The sequence below is a fragment of the Pelobates fuscus genome, chromosome 8, assembly GCF_036172605.1.
Source record: "Pelobates fuscus isolate aPelFus1 chromosome 8, aPelFus1.pri, whole genome shotgun sequence".
NCBI lineage: Eukaryota > Metazoa > Chordata > Amphibia > Anura > Pelobatidae > Pelobates > Pelobates fuscus.
Genome location: NC_086324.1, coordinates 173330433 through 173344664, shown reverse-complemented (window position 1 = coordinate 173344664; position 14232 = coordinate 173330433). Strand labels below are relative to the sequence as shown.

The window sequence follows — 14232 nt, the reverse complement described above, 5'->3', positions numbered from 1 at the left end:
TGGCAGCATATACTTTGGGTAGCTCCTCCCCTCACAGCAGAAAGGACAGGAAATAGAACTCTGAAACTGGTATAAATAGATCCTCCCCCTACCCATCAGGCAGTCTTTGTAACTAGCTTCACCTCCTATAGTATATGCTGCCATGACTAATTATCAGGAAATGAAAATTACGGTAAGTATGAAGGAATTTTCCGTTTTCCTGACCATTATTCATGGCAGCATATACTTTGGGGAATACCCAAGCAATACATATAGAGGGAGGGACAGAGTTCAAAAACAGCCAAATAGTTATAAAACCATTATTGAGCTGTATACATCATAGAAGACCTTAAAAATAGATTCATAGAAGATTTTACAAAGCCAAACAAGAATCAATAGGAAATTGTCATAAAATCTGCTCAGCCAAGACAATTTACCCTAGAGGCTGCAAGGTCAGCAACCTCCTGACATTCAATATCTGAAATATCCTGAATAGATATATAGAGTCAGATAGGAATTAAGGCCATAATAGCATAAGCCAGAGAATGAAAATGTTACTGATACAAAACCAAATAGCTATCAAATCAAAACCTCAACAAAGTCATAACTTCCAGAGATCATACTGGAACAAGCAGATAATGTTGGATGAGAACGGACACACCATGCTATTAAACATGGGGAGAATTACACTGAGAATCTTACTACTTTCCGGATGTATTCAATAAAGACGATTCACACCGCTTCCTCTTGCCTTGTGAACTACTTACCTGAAGATACAGGAACAAATCAATATCTGCCTGTCAGAAAGAGGCAGAGCCTAGTAGAGAAATAAGAGTCTGTTATTAAAACACTGCAACAATGACCCGATGTTGGTAAATTCAGATTCACAACAATACCTCACCCAGTGGATGAATTGATACAGCAATGATCAGTCACAGGAGAGGAATAAACTAATAGCATTACTAGGCAAAGGCAAGAAGAACCATATACAAATTAGTTGAGGAAATAAAGAAATATCGGTATGAACCATAGAATTTGTGGCAACTAATAATTTATAAGGAGGCCAACCATGTCAGTACCTATATTTGTAAATAGCACAGATTATGCCAAACAGTTTAATCACATTTATTAGAGACTGTTGTGCAACATAAGAAATATCTATATATACACACACATATGAGGCGAGATACTGATGGGAAAGTGGTAACCAGAGGCACATTATACATTGTGGCAACAGACACACAATAAGCAGGGTAGAAGATATTCAGTTATCCTTATGAGAACAACAACCACATACTTACTCTTACCTTATCTTCAGACAGTGAAGAAGGACTTATGGCAGAGCCTATGATGATAATAAGCAGCTTGTTATATCTGCAAGATATCAACGCCAATCCAAACATATAATCCACAAATATTAAATCAATGCAATGTTAGGAGTGACCGTAACTTATACAGATCCAGGTACAGAGAACATGAAAAACATATCAGTCAAATGTTTGTCATTAATAAGTTGCATCACATTACATTATGCAGGATGAATCAACCACTTAAAGCCACACGTTGGTTGTAATTCCAGATATAAGGACACCTAGAATAAACCCCATGAATATCAGAAGAGAGGTATGAAATGGAACTACCTGTTTAGGGATTTCCTCTATAGTTCAGGTAGCAGGTGAATTTTACCTGAAATAGTAAACCTGGTAGAAAGGACTGGGGACTGGAAAGACCTTAAAATATGTGCAATACACAGCATCAAAGTTACCTGAGCATATGAGCCTAAAAGAATACCTTTATTGCAGAAAGGAATTTATAATGTTCCCCTTCACAACAGGGGAATTGGTCAGGAGTTTCTGATCATTAACTCATTAAGAACCAAAAGCATGCCACTCCTGACATATCCGAAAAGGGATTGCCAGACTTCCAGGACCCCAAGGGATAAAAGAGAATACAATTTATGCTTTAAGGAAATTAATTCAGATTTAAAGACTAAAAGGTTATGACCAGGTGAAATAAAAAACAATATTAACAGCTTTTAAATCAGGTAATGGCTTCAGCGTTACCTACTTGTGAGATCAATTATTAGCCCAATTTGTACTCTTGCAACTAGTATGATCTACTTAGCTGTGAATTAGTAATCAGCATATATCTAAAGGTAAAACACTGTCACCCATTAAAAAAAACATTCCCTATCTTGGACAGAGAGGAGAGGATACCTAGTAATAGAAAATCTATTGTCTCATGAATAATTACATAGATGTGTACACACACAAAAAAAATTAATTTATATTGATTCTGTTAAACAGTACCATGCTTCATTTTGGAAAATCAGGTCTCTTTCTTTCCTGGGAGAGGCACTCAGACAGGTTCAGTAACACCTGCACTCTACCTGAAGTGGTAAAAATGTGTTAATTGCTTATGAAACACCTTTGGGAGAAGGAATCTAATACAAAGCCAGCAGCAGTATGTTCCCTTATTTACTTCATTTAAAAAAAATAACTGAAATTGAAAATCCACAGTAGGCAATAATTACTTACCCAGTATACTAGTCCATTTGTATTTGCTAGAATTGAGCAGTGCTACATTTCAGCGCAAAACTGACCTTAGATCATTCGTATATACTAAATCCACCAATGCCGTATATAAATTGGGGTTATATAATATTATCAACCTGCATACAGATTATATGAATCACATACATTGTGAGAGATTCTAACAGCACCTTATGCACAGATATATCATTTACATATACTGAGTCTGTTGAAACAGTAATCATACATACAGGGCCGGCCTTAGGCATTTAGACGCCCTGTGCGAAAAATCTTCACAGCGCCCCCCCCCCCCCGTCATCCATGTATGCTGTTATGTTTGTGTTGTCTGTGTATGTAATAGTACGTGTGATGACTGTGTGTGATATGTAGGCTATGTGTGATAATTGTAATGGGTATATTAACAGTGTGTGATATGCGTGTATTGGTTGTATGTGACACACACACACACAGACACACACACACAGGAAGACATCCACACACACACAAGCAGACAGTCATACACACACACACAGACACACACAGGCAGGCAGTCACACACACACACAGACACACACAGGCAGACAGTCAGTCATACACACAGACAGTAATACACACAGACACACACAGAGGCAGACAGTCATATACACACACACACACACACACGCAGACAGTCATACACACAGACACACACAGGCAGACAGTCATACACACAGACACACACAGGCAGACAGTCATACACACAGACACACACAGGCAGACAGTCATACACACAGAGGCAGACAGTCATACACACAGAGGCAGTCATACACAGTCACACACACAGAGGCAGACAGTAATACACACAGACAAACACACAGATGCAGACAGTAACACACACAGACACACAGTGGCAGACAGTCATATACACACACACACACACACACACACACACACACACACGCAGACAGTCATACACACAGACACACAGAGGCAGACAGTCATACACACAGACACACAGAGGCAGACAGTCATACACACAGAGGCAGACAGTCATACACACAGAGGCAGACAGTCATACACACAGAGGCAGTCATGCACAGTCACACACACAGAGGGCAGACAGTAATACACACAGACAAACACACAGAGGCAGACAATAATACACACAGACACACAGTGGCAGACAGTCATATACACACACACACACACACACACAGACACACAGAGGCAGACAGTCATACACACAGACACACACACAGAGGCAGACAGTAATACACACAGACACAGTGGCAGACAGTCATATACACACACATACAGTCATACACACACACACAGGCAGACAGTCATACATACACACACACACACAGAGACACACACAGGCAGACAGTCATACACACAGACATACAGAGGCAGACAGTCATATACACACACACACACACACACACACACACACACACACATAGGCAGACAGTCATACACACAGGCAGAGAGTTACACTCACCTGACAATCACACAGTTACCTGTGGAGTTCATTGTGGAGGCAGTGCAGCTCCTGGTGACTGTTTGGTGGGGAAGCAGGGACTCCTTCCTGCTTCCCCTGCAGCCGTTTTCCGGCGCTTTTAGCTCCGCCCCCGCCGCACGGTAAGCTCCGCCCCCGCTGCAAATTTAAAAAAAAAAAAAATTATTATTTTTTTTTTTTTTTAAATCGGCTGTGCGGCCGCACGGCGCCCCCTGCTCCATGGCGCCCTGTGCGGCCGCACAGCTCGCACACCCCTAAGGCCGGCCCTGCATACATAGCCTGCATCTGCTATAGAGTGACACTATGCCTGTACACATATTAAGATTATATGAGTGAGATAAATTGAGGCTGTGTTTTAACCGAACTTCATACACATATTACGCCACTCACATATACTGAGGCTGTGACTCACAACCCACACATAGAACTAGTATTAGTTTGGATTCATATAGCGGAAGTGCCCTATATCATTCACATATATTGTGTTTCCACTAATACATCAATCATATAGGGAACAGATACACTGAAGCAATGTCTCATATAGAGCATGAAGAGGACGTATACTGAGGCTGTGTTTCCACAGCGACTCAGAGCATACAAAGAACACACACTGAGGCAGAGTCTTCAGATCAACTCATACACAGACAATATAGTGGATATATACACTGATGCGGTATCCCAATAGTAACACACACACACATACACACACACACAACATATAGCGGACATACACAATGAGGCTGTGTCCTCATAGCAACTCCCATAGAGAAAACATAATGGATACACATACTGAGGCTGTGTCCTTACAGTAACTCATACATAGAGCATATAGTGGATACATATACTGAGGCTGTGTCCACACGGTAACTCATACATAGAGCATATAGTGGATGCATATACTAAGGCTGTGTTCTAATAGTAACTCATACATAGAGCATATAGTGGATGCATATACTGAGGCTGTGTCCACACAGTAACCCATACACAGAGCATATAGAGGATACATACACTGAGGCCGTGTTCTCATAGTAACTCATACATAGAGCATATAGTGGATACATACACTGAAGCTGTGTTCTCATAGTAACTCCTATAAAGAGCATATAGAGGATACTTATACTGAGGCGATGTCCTCACAGTAACTCATACATAGAGCATATAGTGGATAAATATACTGAGGCAGTGTCCTCACAGTAACTCATACACAGAGCATATAGCGGACACCTACACTGAGGCTGTGTCCCCACAGTAACCCATACCTAGAGCATATAGTGGATACAAATACTGAGGCCGTGTCCTCATAGCAACTCATACCTAGAGCATATACCGGACACACACTGTTCATACATTACAGCATAAAGTGGAAACATACCGATGCTGTACCACCACCAGATTATGTATGGATACTCAGGCCCGGTGGTCTCCTGTGTAGTATATTCTTCCACTGTCTGCAAAAGCCTGCTTATTTGTGATAATGCACAGATAACGGCAATCAATGCCACATACCTTGATAGAAACAAGTGTGTGTGTGGACTTGGAGTTAGGTTTTTCAAAACCTGTCATATACATATGTGTACTTTAAACAGACACCCAGGAAGGTTCTCTTACCTTGGATATTCCTCTGTCACCAGGCTGTGGAATTCCAGCAGACTTTATACAGCCAGGATATCCATTATTAGCACTCTTTTTCACAGCGTCTTATTGCATTATCAGCACTCCTTTGCAAAATGTCTCCTTGCATTATCAGCACTCTTTTTGCATTATCAGCACTACTTTGCCCAATGCATACTTGTATCATCAGCACTCTTTTGGGTACATATACCTGTACCAAACATCCTTATATAAACTTACCTAAATGCTCACCACACAAATCTCCTAAATGTGACCTATTTGTTAGAAGGAAGCCAAAATAAGCAGCTGGGAGGGACTGAAAGAACAGAGACCCAGGTGCCTATACTAGTTTTAATCTAAATTACTAATGCACTCACCTGAACCGTTGCAGGCCTGTGTTTCAGCAAAATGGGGATTTGAACAACTGACAGCCTAAACTGTTTAAACTATAGGCTTCCATCTGTACCCCATATGCCATTCATCATCACCATACAAGGTGGAACACAAATAATAGGTATACCCCGGCAGTCACAACTCTGTTGGGCCTCATGTATGCAGTGTACCGCTGTCAACCCTTCAGGGAGAGTTATGGGTTAGACTCTTGATTGCTGAAGGAGGTACCCAGGCTGGCAACTCCTACACATGTAATGTTTGCTGGGTCTTCAGGGATAAAGTCTTAGACTCAACTGGGCCACATATATGCAGTGGACTACTGTCATCACTTCCAAGAGAGATAGGACAGACCCCTGGATGCTGGAGCATGTACCCAGGCTGGCAACTCTTACCGGTATGCTGTTTGCTGGGCTTCATGTAGACAGTAGATCACATACATCCCCTTAGGGGGTACCCAAGCTGGCCTGTTGCTGGGTCTTCAGGGATAAGAGGCTGAACCCTGGCATGCAGTGGACCATTTTCATCCCTTTCAGGGAGAGTTTGGGTCCGACCCCCGGTCACTAAAGGGGGTACCCAGGGTAGCAACTTTTCATCTTAGTGCGTATTGCTGGGTCTTCAGGGCTTAGAGGCTGAACCCTGGCATGGCTACAAAAATATAGCCTGGTGAGCATAAAAGAAAACCTTGGCCTGCATAAGCAGACTCCTTCCAAACTGCTTGTGAAGGACAGGAAAAAAGACTGCCTGATGGGAAGGGGGAGGATCTATTTATACCAGTTTCAAAGTTCTATTTCCTGTCCTTTCTGCTGTGAGGGGAGGAGCTACCCAAAGTATATGCTGCCATGAATAATGGTCAGGAAAAATAGTTGTCACTACGCCCCATGGCTAACAAATGCTCCAAAGAGCCAATTCTTAAGGATAAGAAGGAATTGCACGCAAGATGCAGATTACAAAATTTAAGCAGAAAAGATTAGGCAATAATTTATCGAAAAAGGCTATGACGCAAAAGAGCCAAAGAGTTGCATGGAGAATGTTATGAAAACTGAAAGAAGAGATCTCGTGTGCTATAAAGGAGAAAGATCAAAGAAAAAACTCAAAGACAATAATATAGTTGAAATACCCTTTATATGTAATCATAGTGGGAACAATAAAAAAGTTAATAAAATAATAAAAAAATACTGGGTGATTTTAAAAGTAGATCTTATTTTGAAACAAATCCTACCTCCTGATCCTAACGTAGTTTATAGAGGATGCAGAAACTGGAAGCAAATGTTGGTTAAAAGTAGTTTTAAAGCTAAATCCACCCGTTATCTTCTAAATAAAAACAAAGGATTTTATGGATGCGGATCCTGATTAGCGTCTAGAGAGACGAATAATAAAAAAAGGACATAACTTCGTTGAAGTATCAGGAAGATAAAGAGTTCAACATCAAAGACCAACTCACCTGTTTTTCTAAAAATGTTAGCTATATTTTAAAATGTCATTAAATTTATGTAGGAAGAATTACCAGATGTCTGCACATTAGGATCGCAGAACACAGAAGAAACGTGAAAAATGGCTTAAATCACTTCAAAACCTGCCATAATAAGAATCCGAGAGACCTCTTTATCTGTGCCAATGATTGGTTGGTTTTAATCAGGATTTCGAATTATGTCATTTCTTATCTTAAATTATTTATTTATTTTTTTTATGAGAAGGTCTCTCGTTTTTATTAATACGTCTTATTGATTTTTTTTTTTTTTTTTAATTCTTTATTTTATTTGTGCACAAGTTAAACAAGCAGGATTGCACTGCCACAACAGCTGGTGCAGACTGAGTGTCAGACATAGTATAACATTTACGTGGCCAATAGAACATTGCACTTTTTTTTGTTTTGAGTTTTAGCAAGATAAGACTACATTTTTTTTAGTCTAAAGAGGCAAGATTTCTCTCACTCAGTATGTACGATTATTAAACATAGCGCAGAATAGAACACAGGATAAGGGTGAGGTATAGCATGGAAGTAGTGTCTAAATATAGCCTAGACGGGGTGAGTGGCAGGTCTTTGGCTGCCGTGTTGTACCAGCGAACATCAGCCGAACCCGTCAATCCATGTAGGTATCATTCATCTTGCTATTATGCCCTGTGAGGGGTACTAGACTTGGTGATGACATAACGTTTCAGTGGTGTTGGAGGTAAACTAACCAATAGTTACGTGTGTGGTATGCACAGCAGTTTGGTGAAGTGGTCACAGCAATTAGTTTGGGGTTGGTGGTTATGCGTGTCAGGTTGTGTGGAGTTCATACTGTGCTGTCTGCTGGTGTGAGCAGTAGAGTATTGATTGCAGGAATGCTGTGAGTTGTTACTTGGACCTAGGTTTGTTATGTCACAATATGGTCTTATTGAATATATTTTTTATATATTTTTTATATATTTTTTATAGTGTTCGGTAATTTACACTATCTATTAACACTGCACTTTTATTAAACATTTTCGTATTACACAGGTATACGAACTTCAATAATATATATCTTCACTCTTTTGGCATATATATGATTGTGGTACTGTCAAATTCTCTTACTTTTTAAATATTGATCCCTGTATCTTTAAGTCAACCATTTAAACAATCTACCTCTAGAACCGTTTATTTTTCCACATTGCTGCTAAAGAAATATGTTACATCATCGTGGAATTAGATATATCTAACATATTTCTTAATTGTGTTCCACGACTGCTGATCCGCTCACGTGATAGGAGGTGACGTGTGGAAACAGAAAGAAGATGCAGACAGACGGGTGGAACGAATGATGCGTTCCAAAAGCAAAAGACTGCGGAAATTGAACAAGGGACATATAAAAGAAGCCACAAGGACTCAGCAATACCACATGTACCAACTGAAGAAGCAAAACTTCGGCGAATCGCGTCTTGGTGATTATTGGACTTTTATTCATGCTCATTTTTTATTGTTTGATTTATATTAATACATTTGTTCACCTCTTCCATATTCCTGCCATCTATTGTTTTTTTGAGAGACTGTTGGATCACCCTTACACCGTCTCAAGTGGGGCTTGAATCTCCCAATAAGGATCCTAAAGAGATTCATACCAGAGCCAGGGTCTGTATATGGCTCTTGTGATGAAACTACCCTGCTTATTCTGGACTTTGACTTTTTTTTGGGTTTAGTAGTTGAAACTACCGAACACCGATCACTCCCTGGCTCATTAACTTCAAAGATAACAGTCCATTAAGTGCTCTCCCTGTGTTTCCGCTGTTCGTATAGTCGAACGCCACGTGCAGGAGAAAACCGCGGCCATCTTGTTGTGGAGTGTCTGGACCTAAAATCAGACACTCGACTTCCTAAACACATGCCAAACTTTACGAATGCCTGCTTCCTTTTCCCGAACAGCTAGGAGAGCGCTGTTCGGTAGTTTTGTTCCCACAAACTAGGGGAACAAATGCTGCTGTGAGCCAGCGGATACTGTTCGTGTATTTGTTCGGTTTCAAAGACTTTCTGAAATAGACCGACCGCACAACTTAAACTCATGGGACTACTGTATTTCTGGGCAGGAGCCTCGTGTGCGGTCAGTCAAATTAAGACATCCATAGAATTTCTGAACCCCTGAATTGATCTGGGTGATTTTGGGATATGTTGGTCACCCAGATCAGGGCTATCAGGGGGTGTAACTGTGATGGAGCACTGGCACTCCGACCGAGTACCTCCGCCAATCGATGCTCCTAGTGCTTGATGAGGACTCCAAACACTCCACCAGACACCATAAGCACTGCAGACCCCACTTCCAGCGATACAGCTGTGGCGGGGTCTCACCGTCCTCCACCCACCCTGGACCCAAGACCAGGATCCAGCTTCCAGTGGGTAAACCTCTCCTACTCCAGAGAGCGTAGCAGGAACAAGTTCTTACAAGAGCTTATACTCAGGGGAGTATTGTGATTATAGTAATAGAAAGGATGGGAGTAGGTAAGATAGATGGGCAGGCGTGCAGGGCATGAACCCAGTTATATAAGTATAAGGAAGCGGAGAGGGTTTGATCAAAGCCCTAAAGTATGGCGGATAATAAAACTTAACTTTTAATATGTACAAAATCAGTGAAATAAGTGCAAAAGAAATATATACAAATATATACAAATAACAGCTATACTGGCTGTGGTTGTGATTATACCCAACCACAACCAGAGTGTAGTTATCCCATCCCCCAAACATGAGCCAAGACTTCATGAAGGGGTCAAGCAGGTCTGTTTAATGAAAGCCAGTATTCCCCATTTATCCAATTCCTCAGGCCAGAGACACACCCCCTGGGCCTGATGGAACACAGGCACACAAAGGACACAAACCAATCAGAACAATACAACAATGTCTGAAACTCCCACATAGAGCACACAAGCCCTCCCCTCTGCCTGGGATATAATTAAAGCAGCTAATACAATAACCTAATTATCCACAGACAGAAAAACACACATTTTCCCCAAAGTCTAGAAAACACCCCAAAACATAACACATCCCCAAAGTCTAGAAAACATCCCAAAACATATATATATATCCCTGGATAGCCATGATTTGGGTGAGCAACCTATCTAAAAATCACCCAGATCAGAGCAGGGGTTAAAAAGTTTTGTGGAAGTCTCTTTTGACCGACCGCACGCATGATTTTCATGCCCAAAATAATTCCACAGATTCAGGCTGTGCGTTCGGTCTATCTTCTCCTTCAAATAAGGTACAAATTGCACGAACGGATCCGTTTGTGCATTACTTCAATACATTTGTTAGTATGTTCTCCCTGAATAGCGCTCTGTTCATATGAACTTAGCCGAACGCACGGAAGGTGGAAGTCTCAGCAGTGTTCGCACCTTTGCGTGTCCAATTTTAGTTCCAGGCGATCGACGACAAAACACAGCTGAGCGTGTTCGGCTAAACAAAATGGCCAACGCCACGTGTTTGTTCATATGAACGACGACCACCCAGCCGCTCGTCAATTAAGCTGCTGTTAACCACAGCTTCTGGGTGGTTAACAAGCAACACACTCCACATGCAGGGTGGCTGGCTGTTCGAAAGTTTGTTCTGTAAACTCCATTTACCAAACCCCATAGGAAAAAGGCATGAACAAGCATTTCTACTGTCTGGAAACAAAGTTTTAGACATGGTCCATAGTCACAGGGCTATAGGCTGGCAAGCAGGCCTCTCCAAGTATAAGTGGCGAGGTTACTTTCGCCACATATCTTTCCCCCCAAGGGAAGACTACCCAGGTACCTGACTTCATGCCGGTCGGTACCTGAGTTAGTCTGGCAGCCCACCCACAACCATATGCTGGACCTGGTGAATTTGGTAGCCTGTCTCTGTCCAGTGAGTCCACCAAGTTTGTGTTGGTATCTGGTACTCCCGGTCTCTGGGGGGCTCTCTGGCTTGGAGTGGAGGTTACTTTGGGGGCAGAGATCAGCGGTGCTCTGCCCTGGTGCTAGCGCTTCAGCTGGGTAACCCAGAGCACAGTCCTGCCCTGTAACAATGGCATAGATAGGGCAGAGGCCAGCTGCGCTCTGCCCGGATGCCAGCTCTTCTGCCTGGTGGGCGTTCTTCAGGTGGGGGGTAATGTCACGTATTCATCCGCTTATAAAAATGCGATTAACGGCATTTACTGTTCAGACAGGAAAAGTTGTGCTCAGCAATATTACTGTCCTGACAGGAAAAGTTGTGCCGAGCAGCAATCAAATCCACAGGAGGGTTTGTGCTGAGCTGCAATTATGCAAATTGTAACCTGGTAACTGCATTTGGGGTCAAAGGACGATTACAGCCTATCAGATCCAGAGGAGGGGTATTTAGGCCCAGTTCTCATCCTGCTCAGTGCCCTGTGGTTGTCCGAGAGCGCGTTATTGATTCTGGTTATTCTGGTAATTTGACTTTGGCATTAATTTTGAGTTCCCCGTTTTCTGGCATCCCTGACCCTTGGCTTTTCCTTATCACTGTGTATTCTGACTCGGATTGTTTTGATAGTGATCTAACCCTTGTGAGCCCTCTGTGCTTGGCCTGTATAAGCAGATACGGTCACTGCGGACAATCCTCCTCAGATAGCTGAACTCACCAATACTAGTCTCATCCAAAAGCTGGTTTATTCTGAACATGACACAACAGGAATACAGCAGAATGAATGGATTTCAGTATTATGCGGTCAAAAGATGCTTTCCTTAACTTAACATGTGAAATACCAGAGTCCCAGTTTCATGAGGCAAATGTAAGTCGCCATGACACAGGAAGTACAGCAAGAACAGGGCGGAGTTTACATAGCAGGAAATGATGTAAGATGCTCACAGGAGGAACAAGAGCATTACCAAAATGGGCCAGAAGGTGGCAGCAAATACCTACCCATAGAAAAATACAAGGTAAATAAATCACAGAATATGCTATGTAAATTGCATCTACAATAACGAGAATATTAACTGTGTAACAGCACACTGTGTCTCTTTCTGTGTCCCTTGACCTCGGCTATTCCTGACTATTCTTTGGTACGTTAGTCCGGCCATTCTAAGGTCCGGTATACGTTACCTATCAGTCCTCTGTGTTACACAATTCTACGGGGGCCCTGATGGATGTGGAGGCAGCTTTCCGCTTGCTTTCCTTTCACCCTAATTGTCACGACCTGCTGAGTTGTTATTTTGACGGGGGGTACTTCGTCGACTTGTGTCTCCCCATGGGCTGTTCGATTTCGTTCTGTTACTTTGAGGCATTCAGTTAATTTCTGGAGTGGGTGGTTAAGGAGGAGGCTGGGAGTAAGTCAGTGGTGCACTACTTGGATGATTTCTTCTATGTGGGCCCGGTGAACTCGGTAGACTGTCTTCATCTTCTGCGTACTATTGAATGGGTGGCAGGGCAGTTCGGGGTGCCGCTTGCTGCAGGTAAGATGGATGGCCCTACAGAATTTCTCCGTTTCTTGGGTCTCGAAATTGATTCGTTGCAGGGGGAGTGTCGGCTGCCTCAGGATAAGCTCATGGGGATTCGGGGGGTCGTGGAGGAGGTGCTGCGGGTGCGCAAGGTGACTTTGCAGCAACTGCAATCACTCCTGGGCAATCTTAACTTAGCCTGCAAAGTTATGCCAATGGGGTGGATCTTTAGCCGGAGCCTGTCTGCGGCAACGGCAGGGGTGCGGTCGCCACACCATTTCATCAGGGTGCCGGCAAGTATGCGGGCCGATCTGGAAGTGTGGGGAGCGTTTTTGATGACTTTAATGGCACGGTGTTCTTTCAGATGACGGGGATATGGGTGGAGGAACTCGAGCTCTTCAGGGATGCTTCGGGTAGCATAGGCTTTGGGGCTTACTTCGGTGGTCGCTTGTGCGCGGAGCGGTGGCCAGCTGAGTGGAGTGAGAGCCCACTCATCCGGAACCTGGCATTCCTGGAATTGTTCCCATTGGTGGTGGCACTGTGGAACTGTAAAGTAGTTTTCTTTTCAGACAACATGGTGGTGGTACACGCAGTTAACAATCTGTCGGCGGCTTCCCAGCTGGTGGTATGGTTGTTGCGGCGCTTTGTTTTGCTTTGCATGTCGCTCAATGTGGTTTTTCGTGCAAGGCATGTGCCCGGGTATCTGAACGTCATAGCTGACGTCTTGTCTTGTTCACAGTGGTCCCGGTTTCGGATGGTGGCGCCAGGAGCGCTGGAAGTAGGACAGGCGTGCCCGGAGGAGATGTGGCAGCTCAGGGCATCATGCTTGGGGGATATGTGAGAGCTTCGGTGGCACCTGGCACTTGGGCTGCTTACAGTAAGGTCTGGACGGAATGGGAAGATTCGTTGGCTGGGCTAGATCAGGCACTGGTAAGAGAATCACGACTGGACGCGTTGCTGTGGTTCACATAGCGTTTGCTTGCTGGGAATCCGTCACCATTCATGTTAACCCCTGGTTCAGTCCCTGTTCCTGATTCATGATCTTCCCCATTTATGTTAACCCCTGGTTCAGGCCCTGGCCCTGATTCAGGATCTTCCCCATTTATGTTAACCCCTGGTTCAGGCCCTGGCCCTGATTCAGGATCTTCCCCATTTATGTTAACCCCTGGTTTAGGCCCTGGTCCTGATTCAGGATCTTCCCCATTCATGTTAACCACTGGTTCAGTCCCTTGTCCTGATTCAGGATCTTCCCCATTCATGTTAACCCCTGGTTCAGTACCTGGTCCTGATTCAGGATCTTCCCCATTCATGTTAACCCCTGGTTCATGTCCTGGTCCTGACTAAGGATCTTCCCCATTC

At 43.2% G+C, this 14232-nt stretch overlaps 1 protein-coding gene across 4 annotated transcripts in view; it reads left to right on the top strand.

Moving 5' to 3' along the window:
• The window catches only part of LOC134572063 (very long chain fatty acid elongase 4-like), a 596371-nt gene that overhangs the window by 213379 nt on the left and 368760 nt on the right, over positions 1-14232 (top strand). The gene's annotated exons all lie outside the window — the stretch shown is intronic.